This window comes from Lissotriton helveticus, chromosome 7, assembly GCF_964261635.1.
Source record: "Lissotriton helveticus chromosome 7, aLisHel1.1, whole genome shotgun sequence".
Lineage (NCBI taxonomy): Eukaryota > Metazoa > Chordata > Amphibia > Caudata > Salamandridae > Lissotriton > Lissotriton helveticus.
The window spans coordinates 1,159,948,605-1,159,965,045 of record NC_136068.1 but is presented as its reverse complement, the minus strand read 5'-3'; the positions used below and the strand labels follow the sequence as shown (position 1 = coordinate 1,159,965,045).

General features: G+C 44.0%; 1 pseudogene across 1 annotated transcript in view; it reads right to left on the bottom strand.

The window, feature by feature from the left end:
• Positions 1 to 12,908, bottom strand: part of LOC144770063 (monocarboxylate transporter 7-like) — a 39,627-nt pseudogene extending 26,719 nt beyond the window's left edge. Inside the window, exons 1-3 of the transcript XR_013598784.1 lie at positions 12,634 to 12,908; positions 7,497 to 7,738; positions 3,187 to 3,330 (exon numbers count right to left, since the gene is read on the bottom strand). The product of XR_013598784.1 is annotated as a monocarboxylate transporter 7-like (transcript). The remainder of the gene's footprint in view (positions 1 to 3,186; positions 3,331 to 7,496; positions 7,739 to 12,633) is intronic.
• Between the last annotated feature and the right edge of the window lie 3,533 nt (positions 12,909 to 16,441).

Below are 16,441 nucleotides of genomic sequence, written 5' to 3'. Positions count from 1 at the left end.
ATTTATAAAGTGCCGGCTGTCACTCATGAAGGAGCATCCTGGAGCTGGGCGAAGAAAGTCAAGGAGGACAGGGGGGACCCTATATGAGAGATAGGCGGCGTTCTTCTGAAGATTCAAAGATCCAGGTCTTCATAGCTCTCCTGAACTGTCTGTTTTAAGCAACCTCAGGTGTGTTGGCATGAGATTCCAAGCTTTGGCTCCTAGTGAGGCTACAGTTTTTCCTCCCGTGGTTTTGACCTAAAACAGGGGGGTTTGAGGAGGTTTGCCGATGAGGATCTGAGAGTCCTTGCTGTGGTGTAGGGAGTGAATCTAGCTGAGAGGTACGTTGGGCCTAAATTTAAGGATGGTCTGAAGGTGATTAAGAGTATCTTGAATAGGATTCTCTTTATGCAGTGGTAGCCAATGGAGGGTTTTAAGAGCTGCGGAGGACCTACGTGGTAATTTTAGAACTAGGCAAGCTGCCGTGTGTTGTACCACTTGTAGTCTCTTTAGTGTTAGTTTATTTGCTCCTGCTAATAGGCTATTGCAGTAATCTAGACGTGAAAAGTATAAGTGCCACCACAACTGTCTTCCTTACAGAGAGAGGAATAAAGGTGAAGAATTTTTCTAGTGTCTTGATTATATTAAAACAAGTCCCTGCCACTGTCAAGGCGTGTGGTCATAAGGAAAGTGAGGTGTTGAATTGCACTCCCAAGTTCTTTGCTACTTCGACAGTATTTGGGGGTGCTGTTGCATCTTACAGCCACCACACACTTGGCTGGAAGGAATTGTCCTTTCCTATCAGGAGGATCTCGGATTTTATCTGTATTGCACCAGAGATGGCTGAGCTTCATCCACTGGAGGGACCTCTGTTTGGCATAGTTTGAAATTAAGCTCTGCCTTGGTGGAATCTTTATCTAGGGATAGGATCAATTGTGTGTCGTCTGCGTAGGACGTTACTTCAATGTCAAAAGAAAATATCAAGGAGATGAGAGGGGCCATGTATATATTGAATAACAGAGGGCTGAGAGATGAGCCCTGTGGTACTCCTGATGTGATGGGACGTTCGGCAGAGAGGAGCGTTCCAAGAGTCACTGCTTGCCTATGATTGGTAAGAAAGGATCTAATCCAGGCAATACAGTGTTTGAGATGCTACTAGACTTTGGCCGTGCAAGGAGAATGCCATGTGAAATGGTATCAAATGCGGCAGACAGGTCGAGTAAAATCAAGATTGCCTTCCTGCCTGTCAGCCATAGATTTTAGTGTGTCCGATATTTCTAAAAGTGCAGATTCTGTTGAATGCTTGGGACGGAAACCAGATTGCCGCGGGTGAAGGATCCTGGCAGTTTCAAGGAAGTTAGACAGTTCTCTGTTAACTCGTCTTCCTGTGATTTTACTCAATATTGGTAACAGTGATATTGGACAGAGATTAAAAAGATTAGCTGAGTCTATATTTTGGGGTTTTTTCCCAGTGGTTTCACTATGGCCAATTTCCATTCAGCTGGGACCATGCCTGTAGTTAACAAGGAATTGACAATCTGGTTAATCACAGCGTTAACAATATTTATGATTTGGTGAAGGATCATGGGAGGGCAAGCATCAAAAGGAGAGCCTGATTTACAGGCAGCGATTGCTCCACATGTCTGCTCAAGCGAGACTGTTTCAAAAACCTGGAGTGAGGGACTGATGCTAGTGGGGTCAGGCTCTAAATCAAAGTCCAAGTTTTGCGTAGGGATTGTGGTGGTCTTTTTAAATGTTCTGGATTTTTTACTCGAAGAAGATCAAGATCTGATCACATAACGTCTGAGTCTGGGGAATTTCTCTACTCAGTGTTTTGGGGTCAGTAAAGTACGTTATAATTGAGAAGATGGTTTTCTGATCTTGGTGAGCCTCGAGTATTTTGTTAGAGTAATACTCTTTTTTGGCTAATTTAATGTGTGTGTGTGGTATTGTCTCCTACTTATTTAAAATGTTTTTTGGTCTGCTGGGTCATAGGGTCTTCTCCACATACGTTCCAGTTGCTTACATAGATGTAGTTGAGCTAAGGCAGGAGTATACCAAAGGTCTTTGTGGGTTTTGGCTTTCACTTTCTTATTAGGTTGTTCCAGTGGGGCTAACTCATCACTTATTGAAGTCATCCAATTGTGGAAGAGTTGTGAGTCTTCTGAAGTTTTGCCTGTTAAGACAGGGGCACAAGCGTGAGCAATAGTGGGCAGCTCTGAGTTGGTAACTAATTGCACCCACTTACGCTTTTGATGAGGGGAGGGAATTTGCTTAGCAGGATATTTCACAATTGGCATCTCGATGCTAAGGGGGATAAATTTGTTGTCGACCATATATGCAGGATGGGGGTGTCAACCGTTAGCGAGGTGAAATTGGAGCAGACTCCATCCAATGTGTGACCCGCTTGGTGTGTCGGAGTATCAACTGATTGATTCTATTATCTCAAAAGGATTGTCCACTCCAGTCCAATTTCTGCATTCTAGGTGGAGATTAAGGTCCCCTAGGAGAGTGAAATTAGTGTACCTGAGCAGGAAGTGGCTTAAGGTGTTTTCTAGCACTACAGGATGGCTGCCTCGTTCGCATTAACGGCACCATCACTGGCTATAGTTTGATGCTTTGTCGAGAATGCAGTACCTGAATAAGGTTCGGCAGCATCGCTGCCGCTGGCACCGTTGCGGACGGGCTTGCCTTTGGCGCCCCCGCTGCGAGTCTGCATTGGCAGGCACATTAAATGCTATGGCCTGCCAACCACTAGAGTGCAAACTGTCGCAAGATGGCAGGTCTAAAACGGGCCTTTTCTCCTCCTCGAAGCTAGATCAGAACATTCTAACTGCAGTTAGTGGAATACTCAGATAGTCTGACAAACATCCTGAAAACCTTTTAGAAATGTGTTTAAAAGAGCAGAGAAATATAATGATAGCCCGAGGCAGCAGGTTGTAAGTCTATAATTATATTTATCTGCTCTTTCAAACACATTTGTCTATCACTACATCTACCTATATTTCTATACTTTTTTGCTAAATGTTTCCAGGATGATTCAAAAACTATTCCCTCCGCTTCATTACAGTTCAACTTCCCTAATGTCCTGAAAGGCCATAATAAATTATCATTCACCTCAGTCCAGCTTGGGACAGTTGTGTTGCCTTACTATGATTCATGCCATAGTACAATGATAGCTTGTGTTGGTCGTACTTAGAAACTTACCAGATATTAGACCAATTGTTAAGTACATTTCGTCGACACTGCGTGCAAAAGATGCAGTGACCATTCCGATGCTGACCAGGAACCCTCCGGCCATAACCACTGGTCTGTGGCCAAAACGATTGCTCAATACGGTTGACAGTGGAGCTGGAATAAAATAAAGGAGAGTTAGTTTTACCAAGAAAATGAACCAGTTCTGTTTTTGCAAGTAAAAAGAAAACAAAGGAGGACATTTTTACTTTGTGCGTTCACAACCAAGTCCCCTTTTGTCTGGTACATATGCAATATATTCATGACATACTGGTAAAAGCACCAGTTTGTGAATACTTGATGCATGCAATAATTTGACGTCCTGGCCTGTTAATAAATACGTTACCAAGTATAATGTAGGGTGAGATTCAAAGACCTGCACGCTGCACACTTACTAAAAGATGCACCTATTACAAGGTCAAGTGTAAACAAAAGAACTGCTGCTTTCACGCAGGTTTTGGTTTAAGATCATAACTGCAGTATCTCTTAACCCCCTTCATGTTCAACACATGTTAGTAACTGAAAATAACTGAAAATAACCTCTTGTCAAACCCAATAGATTTACGTCAGGCAATTGCTCTGTTACAAGTTCTGGATAAAAACTGGAAGATTCTTAGCACACATGAAGCAGAACACCCCCTACAGAAACCCATGGTAGCTTTCAGAAGAAATGCCAATTTACAAGATAAGTTGGTGCACAGTAGACCTAAGGTCATAGCACCATTTAGACAAACGACCATAGATGGTTTGCCAGCACCAAGGGGCAACTACAAGTGTGGCAATTGCCACGCTTGTGAATCCGCCATTGTGACACAGACATGGGTATGTGGGGATAAGTCAGGAGAAATCAAACATGTCCAACTGTAAAAGTTCCAATGTCATTTATTTGATACTCTGCCCTTGTGGCCTAGGCTACATAGGGGAAACGGCAAGAGAATTTCGAACCAGATTCTCGGAACATAAATCAGCCATAAAAACCTTGAAACTTCAAGCACCTATGGTAACCCATTACCAGGAGTTACAACATACAGAAAAAGATATGAGATGGATCATTCTAGAACGTGTAAGGGATGTACCAGGCAAAGATCCGACAAAACTCAGAAAACAAAGAGAAACGTATTGGATCTATTCCTTAGATACTGTACGTAAGGGTCTCAATGAGGAAATCATATGGGTCGTGATGTCAGTTATGACATTTACATTTAACTTCTTAGAGTCAGACAATTACCATATTATAACATCTGGAGCCCATGGGTGAGAGGTCATGTTGGCCTATTAAGAAATATAACTTTATCTGGGTGTGGCTGTATATACCTAGTAAGACTCCGAGTTAAAATAATTCACCCATGAGCACATATAGGATATATTATCCCTCCTTCTTAGATCTGACTGCTATATCATCGTTTAATAATTCCATGCTTTCAAGACCCTATTTTAGAATTCTGTTGTGGTCTATAATCAGCATCTCATATCTTATAAAGACATTTATCTGGGAGTGGGGTTGTCTCGGCTTAGCCTTTCATACCTTGAAAGACCTTATTTTGAAATATATCACCCAGTAGTACGTATAGGACACCTTATTCCTTAGATCTTACGTCTGTACTAGCCATTCTCTTACATGTGTTTAATAATCCCATGCTTTAAAGACCTTCTTCTATAACTTCAGTATGGTCTAAAACCATCATTTCATATAGATAAAGACAAACATCTGGGAGTGTCTTTACGATTACCTTTTGCTCTTTCCACACAGGATATTGAGACGGACTACTTCTGCAGGTTTTGTTTAAACGGCAAAAATATTATATTTTCAGTGCATACTTACTGAGCCACCAATCCGAATGCCGTATAAAATTCTTTTAAAAAAACGGTGATCAGGCAAGTATGGCGGCCACATTCTAATAGGTTGTGTATTTCTCCTCCCGCTGCATTTTTTCCGCGATACGCATTTGAAGAGTTCTTCTGTAGTTGCACTTTACTAGATATGCAGTATTCCAATTCTAATATGGCGCTCGCTTTTTCCTGTGCAATACTCGCGGATACACCTCCACTCTCGCGATGTATCATTTAGGAACTCCCGCGTAACCTTACCACATAAAAAGCGACCAAGGTAGTGTCTCCGGCTATCGCGATATTTCGGACACAGACAGCTGCGAATTTCGGCATTTCCTTACTTCGAGACACGGTAAGATTTAGATCAGGACGTGCTCTGACCCCAGTTAGCCTAGTTCTCCTAGTTTTTTTAGTTTTATTAGAGAAATACTTCAGTAGGCATCGTGCTCGATTCTGGCCAGTTACTTCCTCTATGTCTGGGGGGTAAGTAGACTCCTCGTCAGATACCTTGCCACAGACTGATTTGCAAATACTAATAACACAGAGACCAGGCGAGCAGTGCGCAGTTTTTGTAAGCCCGTAAAAGTCGTGCTGGGTCGACCAATATGGGAGGTTCGTTCCGACGTTACATCGCCACAAACCGTGCTGCCTGGGGCTTTTGCCTATCTAGGTACTGGCGCACATAGAGCAGTTTAAGGGTTCGTATACTAGAGGACTTTCCTCTATACGCTATAAACTATAGAGATACCTATATACGATATGGGACACATAGTTATACATATACAATCTATCTTGAAGCAGCCAAGGATATTCGCTACTTGTACATGTTGGACAATACTAGTAGTTAGTGTACTGCCTTATATTTTCTAGATAATTGGCAAACTACGACCTAGAAAAACGGGCTGACACACGTTTGGAGGAAACTAACAGAGAAAGTGACCTACTCGAGCCCCTAACACATATAATGATGGTAAGCCCTGAGCAATGTATAACTTTATATTATCTGGTCTCAGAATCTCTTGTATTGTTAAACATATGTGATCCAAGCCTGTTATTCCTCCATAGGACACATGACAATATTTTCTTCCTTCTCGCTGAGAAGTTATGCGAAACTTAGACGCCTGATTTATCCTAACAAGATCTTATAGACACTGCCTTCAGCCCTTTATTGTAAGTAAGGGTGGTTGCCAGGATGACATGCATTTTAACATTGTGTAGAACAGTTGCATGTTTTACAGACAGCTTTGCTCCATTTCAGATATTTACCTATAAGGACGTCCCTGCCATCGTTTGTAACAGGACATCTCATGATCTCGCATTAAGATTTACTTCCTGATTTCTCTACCATGTACCCACAATGTAGATTTCTATATAAAGATTTTTGACGCTATGGTGAAGGTTGGACTATCCTACACACATATTTATATTCTTTTCATTTCTTTCACTTGCTTGAAACTTACGAAAGGTAGTTTCACCAACTTTCATTACTATTCACAGTGGCTATTCCTCCTCTTCATTTCTCTTGAATTCAGTCCTTTTAATGTAGGAAAGTTCCTGGGTTGTTAACTGTCAATTAGCAAGCACAGAAATAATTCCTATATGATATATATTAGTGTGGATTCCAGTGTACAGCACAGTAAAAACTGAACATTTTGTATCTATGTTGTTTCAGATATTTAGACTCCCCACTTTTCTTTGTGGATATTGTTAGTTTTTCTTCGGCCCTGATGAAGGTGATATAAATATCGAGTCACCGAAACGTACGTAGGCCACTTCTGCACTTCGGAGAGATACATCACAAGAAAAACAGCTAAAAGAAAGTCTCAGACAACTAAGAGGATGAAATAATAGCCCTTATATGAATATGGTTATTCAGTCCAGATCAGATGTGCTTTTCTGCTGTTTTTTTCTCTTTCCTTTGAAAAATTGTTACGTGTGAGTCAGTGTGTGTGAATAGTCTGACTGATAAGGTAGTGTGCATGAGAGTATGATCTGTGATTACAATTTTATTATGTTCTTTTGTGTTTGTGGGGATCTCTAACTTTTGTCATTTATAGAAAAATATTGTGATACTTGAAAATAATCCTGTATATTGAAAAATGAAAAATGAACTGCTCTTTTTTATGTATAAAAAAAAAGTCAAAAAAAGATTTTATACTAAAAAGATGAAAACATTTTTGTACAAAATAAATTCAAATTATTTTAAAAATATAACTAATGTCCCTACTGTATTTGTGCTGTACACATAATGGATTATAACAGAGCAATTGCCTGACGTAAATCTATTGGGTTTGACAAGAGGTTATTTTCAGTTACAGTTTTCCTTGTTTCTTTCCCCTCCTCTTGAACCCTAAAGTAACCAGGGGGTGCCTTAGCTTCACAGCAACACATGTTAGTATCCAGCTTTAAGGCGCTACACATTTATTTGAGGTCTGGGGAAGAGTGCCACTCACCGGTAAATGTCATCACAAACACACATATTGAGATGATCCAGGATATACGACTGTTGCTTTCCTCGAAGTAAGTGATGAGTTCACTGAAGAAGACTCCAAACGTCTTGATGACCCCATATGTGAATACTTCCACAAAGAAGAAGGCAATGGCCACCACCCAGCCCCAGCCTCCATCAGGCACTTTGGTGTAAACTTTAACATTGGTGCAGGTTCTTGCGGTGTCCATGGCAGTCATCCTGAACCTGTAGAGAAAAGGGAAACTTAGACTACTTTTGGGGTTTTCTTTTCGCGATATATTTTGATTTAGTTGATTATTATACAATGAGTACTGAATAAGGTTGGAAAAATGTGCTTCAGCGCTGCATAATGTAGCTCCAAGATCTCACTTTCTGGAATGCTGTCTCGGTCATTTTCCCTCACATAACATTCCATAGCCTTTCTGCAGCATTGGTCTCTGCTGCTTTCGTGCATGAGAACCCGTTTCTCATTAATGTTGCCAAACTGGGAACTTTGCAGTCCATGTGTGACCCCTCTGAGAAAACAAAAAGCATACCTTCTAGTTTTCCTGTTAGTCCCTGAATTTCTACCACTTTAGGTTGACATGCAATGTGACCTCTCTAACTTGAATTACTATAGATGCATCTAAATGTTCATTTAGACAACTCGTTAGGAATCCAGTCATTAGTCTGGGTGAGGTGTGGCGGGAGGAAAACGGTGATAGACTCAGGTCTTTTGAGCCTAAACTCCAAGCAGGCCTTCCTAATGCTTCATGATTATGGGGGGATATTTAAGGACAATACGTAAAGCATTGCTTTAAACTGTCCACCACAGCCTCCTGCGTGCCTCTCCCCAACCAAATGATGCATACTGATTTCCATATTAAGCTAAGTGTGCTCATAGACTAAGACAGGTGAATGAACCCCTCCCTTTATTTCCTTTAGACAAGCCCTAAGAGACTAGCGCCCCAAAAGTGTTGGTCCTGGCGAAAGCAATACACTCATTTGGGCTGTTCTAGGCCGAAACATGTTGACCCGATCACCAGGTGTGGTGGATCAGCACCACCCTTGTTTTTTTACTTATCTCTATCTTTTCTTCCGCCAAAAAAGATTTACCTACAAGATAGGAGATAATTTTAACTCACTTACCATTGTTGATATCCAGACAGTCTCCCTCCTGGTGGGGGTTACAGTCACAAAGAATGGGACACTGGAGTGACAGATCCAACGATGACGCTATCTACCAAACCACACTAAGCGGTGCTCACATACACCGCAGATTGTGAATGATTATTGATTGATAACTACTATTGTTTGGAAGCTGAATGAACCTCTGATGCTTCCTCCTCCCTATTGATTGTACAATAACATTTAGAAAACTCACCAAAAATGTATTCCAGTTGAGTTTGTGTACCATCGTGAAACTATCTGAGCGGTTATTCAATTACCCTGAGTTTTTAGTGATCAAGGTGGAATGGGTGAAAAACAGTTATATAAACAGCTAGTCCACCATGTGCCAATCGTGAAACAGACAAGCAAACAGAGCAGTGTTGTAAACCACGTAAAAGGAGCAATTAATCAAAAACAGTAACGTTTTCTTCCCTTATGCTTACTGATCCAAGTTTTTAGAGCAGATATTAGAACCAATATCAACATAAGTAATAGATTTGATGATTGCCCTTCTAAAAAAGATTTATAGAAAAGAGTACATACATGTATTAGAAATCACATCAACACAACAAAAAAACACCAAACCAAATGTAGCTATGTTGTTAACAAAACGACATAGTATTTGGCTGAGCACAGGAGTACTACATTGTGGGTTGCAGACTATTGGTGTCCAGCTAGCAGGTAGAAAGCAGGAGAGGTAGGAGAGTGCGCAGCAGAGGGCTGGCGGGAGCAAGTGGTAAAAGGAGGGGGGGCCATAAGATGAATCCAGGTCAAGCGAACTTACAAAGAATGTTATGCAGCTTCTGCAATACAAGACCAGCCCAGATGGATCTTCTGGAAATTAAACCGATTGCCTCCCCTCTCTGCACTATCCACAGTCCAATATGGCATGTGTTCCGTCCCCAATAGCTAAATTTACCTTGGAGCAATGCTTTAAATGGGATGAAAAATGTGGGAGGGTCTCTGGAAAAAGTGGGAGGGTCTTTGAAAGGGGCGTGGCCAAATAGTAACTATGAATCTTTTCCAAGAGGCTTGGCTATGCAATTAAGGGAGTGGCTTGAAACATGCAATCAGTGGTCATCAAATACTATATGGAAACACTTCCCAAACAGGATCAAAAGACAAACAGAACCCTTTCAACCCACCCTATGTGAGGTAGCATGCAGCTCATGTAGGCACATCATCCATGCCCACGTAAGAGAAGTGAGAACTATACAAATGTTGCAATACAATAAACTAAAATCCCGTTCTTTACACATTCTGCCACCTAAACAGTAGGTGGGTTCCTCTGTGAGTTTTCTGTTATTGCATCTAGACATGTCACACAACAAATGCATATCTGCAACACAACAAGCCAAACATATTTGCTTTGTCAGTCCTTGTTAGCTGTACCAAATAATTTAATAAAAATGAGCTTGAGAACAATTAGTCTGTAACGTTTAATTCACAAGGTCATATTTTCCAAAAATCTGTGAAAGCGTCGGAGACCTTCAGTGTGTCGTAGGTACAATCATACTCCTCTTCGCACCACTTTCTTCTGCATTCTCTCCTGACGCGCGGGAGTCTGGAAGAATCCCCGGAAATGGGATGCCTAAAGCTTGGCTGAAGCACTAGCTACCTCAATGTGGACTGGAATTGTATGTTTAGGACGGACCACCTTACCCTGGCTTGCCTCTAAGCCTGGATCATGCATGTTGCTTCAGGATTTCAAGAAGACAGGTTGGTGGGGGGCGGTTTTAGGGTTAGCAGGCAACAAAGTGTGCCTTCTGTTCAACAAAGTGTACCTGTAAAGTTCGTATACTGATGTGGCCTGTTGTGCTGAGCACTTGTACTGACTGCTCTCTTGTACACCATTGAGCACTTGAACTGACTGCATAGTGTACTGGCACCAGTACGCACCCGCACTGGTTGTAGAGGAGTGTCCACTATCGTGACGTGCATCTGTACTCTGTGTAGTATTGTGCACCTGTGCCGCGTCTTAAGGTATACGCCAGAAGGCTTGCATGTTCTGTGGTGTGGCTGCCGAGTTCTGTCCAGTGCATGGAGTATGTTATGTTAAGACGGACTCCTAATACATCTAAGCTTGAGCTCAGTCTTGCACTTCTTCTCCGCTGTGATGTGGCACATTACCGGATGGAAGCTATCTGCTGCTGTTGCGCAGCGCTCCACCAGAGCCATGTGTAAAACACGAGGTTTGTTTGCACTGCGCGCACTATTCATCGAGCTCTGTTGAACGCGCAGGCGCTTCACAGCCAATCTCAGGGCTTCTGCGTTATACAACCGGCGAGTAACAAGCGCGTGCCCTTTTCCAGTATAAAGCGGAAATGGTGGCGGCTGCGCGTCTTCCAGCAGGAGGAAACTCAAGAGAGAAGGGTCTAGAGAAGAACCTGCTGCGCACTTGGCAACAGCGCGCTTGGCAACAGCGCGCTTGGCTCATTCACCCTTTGTACTAAGCATGACGCAGAGAAATACAAAAGTCTCCTTTAAAAAAGGGACAGCGCAGCGCCCTGTCATCTTTAGTTGGTAGCACTATTTATAGATGTAACGAGTGTCTATTTGTTACAACTATGTCCTACTTACTTATAATGTAAAGCGCTGTGATACCCTCTAGGGTCATGTTCGCGCTATACAAACTTTATTTTAGAAAAAAGTGTGAAAAATAACCATATAGCGACATTTTAATAATTTCTTGGAATGAAAACTCGTGCGTGCCTGTATCATCGCCTGTAAAGCTGTAACCGTAGCTTAAGGGTACGGGACGTTCGCCGTGGCAGGTCTGTACAGAGGTGGGTTCTGTTCGCAGTACGCGCCTTCCGAGGAGCAGGCTCTGTGGCTGTGCACCTCTTGGACTGTGCAGCGCTGTGACGCCACTAGCCGGAAATAGCGCCATATTTGGAATACATAAATAAAGCGCACGAGGGAGAGTTCGGATTGAAGTTTCTCTGTGAGGACGGCAGCTGAGAGTCAGTCATTGCCTGGGAGAAGGCTGAGTAGGTTGTTGACGTGTGCCCTAAACACAGAGGCACTCACGCCGCTACCTTAACTCGCTTCCCTAAACCCAGTGCGAGAATGAGATCCTTAAAGGAATGTTCACAACACAGGGTCGATTAATCATAGCCTGGGGCCAAATGTTACCCTTGACTTGCAGCTCCTGGCTTGTCCCTTGGGTACCCCTTGCATCTTAAGCCGAAGAAGGAAGCAGCAGAATCTCTCAACGTAAACAGGTGCATTAGCGACCCCTTTAGTTTTAGTAGTTTCCACGTTTAACTACCCTTCCCCTGACCCCGCAGCAGCAAACACCGTGCGGCTGACGGGTTAAGAACGGGACAAGCTGTATGCCACTGAGAAAAATTGATGTGTGGTGTCACTTCGATGTCCACGTCAGTCCGAGAAAAAAAAGACAATTTTTTGAAGGATGCGGTATTATCACACGCCGGGTTAAATATCATAATTTCTGGTTTAGGTTTCAAAGCAGTTTTCCTTCAGCCTTCAATAGAACGTGCCGATGGCATGTATGCGCCGGCACAAGGCAGCACAGTGCGAGCCTCCGAGTTGCTGCTGGTCCGCCGTGTAACTGGAAACTGCACCTGAGTGAGAGCATCACTGGCGTTGCTACAACACCGGCTACCCAGCGTGCTTTTAAAACAAGTACACAGCGTAATCTCCAAAACACGTAAAAACTAAAGTTCACTTGGAATCTACATAACATTTTTACATTCTGTGAACGTGCAGCTAAATACAAATGTTCCGTATATGTACTATAATTCTAAGTACTTGTAAACGATCTGTAAAAATCCTATTATGAATATATTATCTCCTCTAACAAGTACGAACACGTGCGCTGTGCTTCAAATGGGCCGGCACCGGTGTATATTTTAATAGTTCTATAAGTTGCTAACAACTATTGCTTAAACGTATCTTTTATAGCGGCTGTTAATTACGTGTATGCAGTAAAACAAAGCAGTACTCACCAGCAGTGTCCTGCGTTGGCGGATGCAGGTTAGATCTAAGCCCCCTTGAACTTGACCTTTCCGCGCCCTGTAGCCCCCTGACCTCTTTAACCCTTTGCTCCCGGAGGAGGCGAGCTTCAGACAGGACCCCGTGTGCCCGGGTTCGCCCCCCGCCGCCCCCAGACACACGGCTGATCACTGCCTGCTACTGCTCTCCCTCCCCCGGTCCCTTCTGCACTGCCAGCCCTCGCTGGGTACTTGGTATATATACCGGCTTCAGCCGGTCTGCGGGAGCGTGCCCGAGCAGCGCGGGAGCGCGCAGCAGGCTGCACCATCGCCCCATCGACGGAAAGATGCGAGCGCTGCTCTCGGTGCGGATGCACGCTCGCGTGTTGCTTGACTCCCAGCCACAGGATACAGCATGCTGCTGTGAGGATACAGCATGCTGCTGTGATGTGTATAGAAACGATTCAATGCCAACATTGCCTCCAAAGAAAAGTTGTGCGCATCGCTGGGATTGCGCTGCTACAGCTGATGTTTATATAGTGTTATGGTAAATTGCTTTATTGGGGGTGGGGTTTGTGTTCACCAATAAAAAGGTCCTGGTTTGGCCAGGACGATGAACAGTCGTACCTGTGTGTGTCTGATGATTACTCCCCATATAACAGGGAGCACCGTGTGACGTACCCTTCAGATCTCAAGGGGTGCGGCTCATTTAAAGCTATGCTGTTAATATGGCGCATTCCTGGCGGCACCATACGGTCGTATGTGTTTATACTTGCCGCACACGCAGGCAATACGTTGCACGGTACTGTGATCTGAGTGTGAGCCATGAGTTCAGAGACAACAGCTCATATAGATAGGATTTCAAAATTTGCAGTATGTGTTTATACTTGCCGCACACGCAGGCAATACGTTGCACGGTACTGTGATCTGAGTGTGAGCCATGAGTTCAGAGACAACAGCTCATATAGGTAGGATTTCAAAATTTGCAAACATACGTGACAAGAATTTTCAATTCTATTAAGGACAAGGAGGCGAGGATTATGCTTTTCTCATTTCTTTATAATGAAATGCTCAGCAGCCAATATGATAACAAAAAACTACACTTCCCATGAACACTAGGGAATAACCATATAGTATACAGTATAAAAGGTCACAACTCTAGTCCTTCTTCTTCTTTCTTTGTTGAGGAAACAGTTGAAGTCCAAAAGGTAATCCAACGTAGACCACAAGGAACAGGGCAAAGCACGCCGTAGATATCCAAAGGAACTGAACGCAGGTAGTAGAAGAACACGTAGACGGACGGCACCGGCAAACTCTACTTCGAGTCAGAACCTGAAAAGAGACATATAGCCGTAATACCCAAATAGTGCAAGAGTAAGAATGCAAACTGCGGGGGGGGGAACAAGGGATGAGAGAGTTTTGCAACATCATCAATACAGATTACAGCAAATAACAATGCAAATCAAAAACAATGGGTGGGATAATCCTCGCCTCCTTGTCCTTAATAGAATTGAAAATTCTTGTCACGTATGTTTGCAAATTTTGAATTCTATGTCAGGACAGGAGGCTCCGATTATGCTTGTTCAAAGCTGGTCCACCACCACAGAAGAAATATGATCAATTGGTTTATAATAAAACGTTTTGGAAACTGAATCAGAGGACCAATCTGCGGCCTTCATAATGTCAAAAAGAGTGACACCCAAGGAGAAAGCTTTAGAAGCTATCGCCCCACGTGCAGAATGTGCACCAAACACAGACACATCAATGCCAGCTTCAGACATGAGCCATCGTACCCAGCGTGCTAACGTAGCTGGGGTAACAGGGCAAAATGGTTTCTGTAAAGCAATTAACAACTGACCCTGCATATCTGAACGTAAAGAAGCAGTACTTACTTCGTAATCCTTGAGACACTGCACAACGCAAAGGTTGGGATGAGTGGGAAAAGAGGGATACGTAATCACCGCAGTATTAGATTTAGTACGTCTGGAAAGACGAAAAGTAACGCCGTCTGGAGTAAAACAGCGACCTGCAAGATCCAACGCGCGGACATCCGACACGCGTTTGCAAGAGACAAGACACAACAACATGGTCAATTTCGCAGATAACTGCTTGCGGGACAACTACGGATTAGAAGGCCAAGCCTCCAAGAACCGCAAAATGATGGAAACATCCCATAAAGAGACATACTTAGGATTGGGCGGTTTCGAGAGACGAATACCCTTAAGTAATTTGGAAATGACAGGGTGTTCACCAGAAGGCTTGCCATCAATCTGGATATGTCCAGCCGAAATAGCGGAACGAAAATTGTTGACTGTCCTATAAGCCAAACCTGAAGAGGCTAGGGACGCCAGAAAGTTAATGATCAAGGAGACATCTGCCGAAACGGGATCAACTTCCCGTTGAACACACCAATCACACCAACGCTTCCAAGCACCCTTGTATCGTTTGTGAGTATTGGGAGACCAGGCCTCACTAATGAATTTGGAAGCGTCGCTAGAAATGCCTGGGATCGTCCAGCGGTCCCCGAGATCCGCCATGCCAGCAACTGGAGAGATCCGGATAGAATCAGGGGATGCGGATCTTCGAGAGGATCCAGCAAAAGATTCCACTTCTGGGGTAGAAGGAGAGGAGCCTCGCAACACATTTCCAGGAGAACCGGGAACCATGCTTGAGCCCTCCAGAGCGGAGTAATCAGAATCAGATCCGCTCGATACCGCTTGGCGTAAGCCAGAACCCTGGGGATTATCATGAATGGGGGAAACGCATAGCACAGAGTCGATGGCCAAGCCTGAAGAAAGGCATCCGTGGCAAGAGCCAATGGATCCGGTCTCCAATTGTAAAATAGCGGAAGCTGCGTGTTGAGGCGAGAAGCAAACAGGTCTATGTGACACTGGCCCAAATGCCGAAGAAGGGAGCGGAACACGCGAGGGTGAAGCCTCCAGTCGCTGAAGTCCCGAAGATGTCTCGAGTGCCAATCCGCAATTTGATTGTGGCGACCCGGGAGATACTCCGCAATAACAGTGATCTTCTGCTGCTGGCAAAAATGCCAAAAGTCCTTGGCTATTTCCGCAAGCACCTTGGACCTTCGTCCCGCCCAGCTTGTTGACATAGCGGACTGCGGACACGTTGTACATTCGGAGAAGAATGCAGCAGTTGGACCGATGGGGTGTAAAGCACTTGATCGCAAAAGAACTCGCTAGGAGTTCCAGACAGTTTATGTGGAGAGATAACTCCTGAGGAGACCAACGACCCCCCGTCGAGTCAGGACCGCATCGGGCTCCCCAACCCCAGCGACTGGCATCGGATTCTATCACTAGTTCCGGCGACGCACCGAAGAGAGCTCGACCATTCCAGGCCTCCATGTGGTCTAGCCACCATTGCATCTCCCACCTCACTTCTTCCGACAGAGTAATCTGATCCGAGTACCTGAGGCCTTTCCGGAGATGCTGGATTTTCAGACGCTGCATTGCCCTGTAATGCAGAGGACCCGGAAAGATCACCTGAATGGAAGACGCTAACAGACCTACTACACGTGCCAACGATCTCAATGACACAGTCTGTCTGGAAATAACAGACGTCAACTCCCTCTTGATGTAACACATTTTCTGACCAGGCAAGAGAAGCTGACAGGCAACCGAATCTATCTTGAAACCCAGAAAATCTATGGATTGCGACGGTGTCAAAACCGATTTCTGAATGTTGATCAGAAAACCGAGAGACTGCAAAAGATCGATGGACCACTCCAGATGAGTCAAGAGCCTGAGTGGGCAATCCGCCATAAGGAGAATATCGTCCAAGTAAATAATCAGATGGACACCCTGAG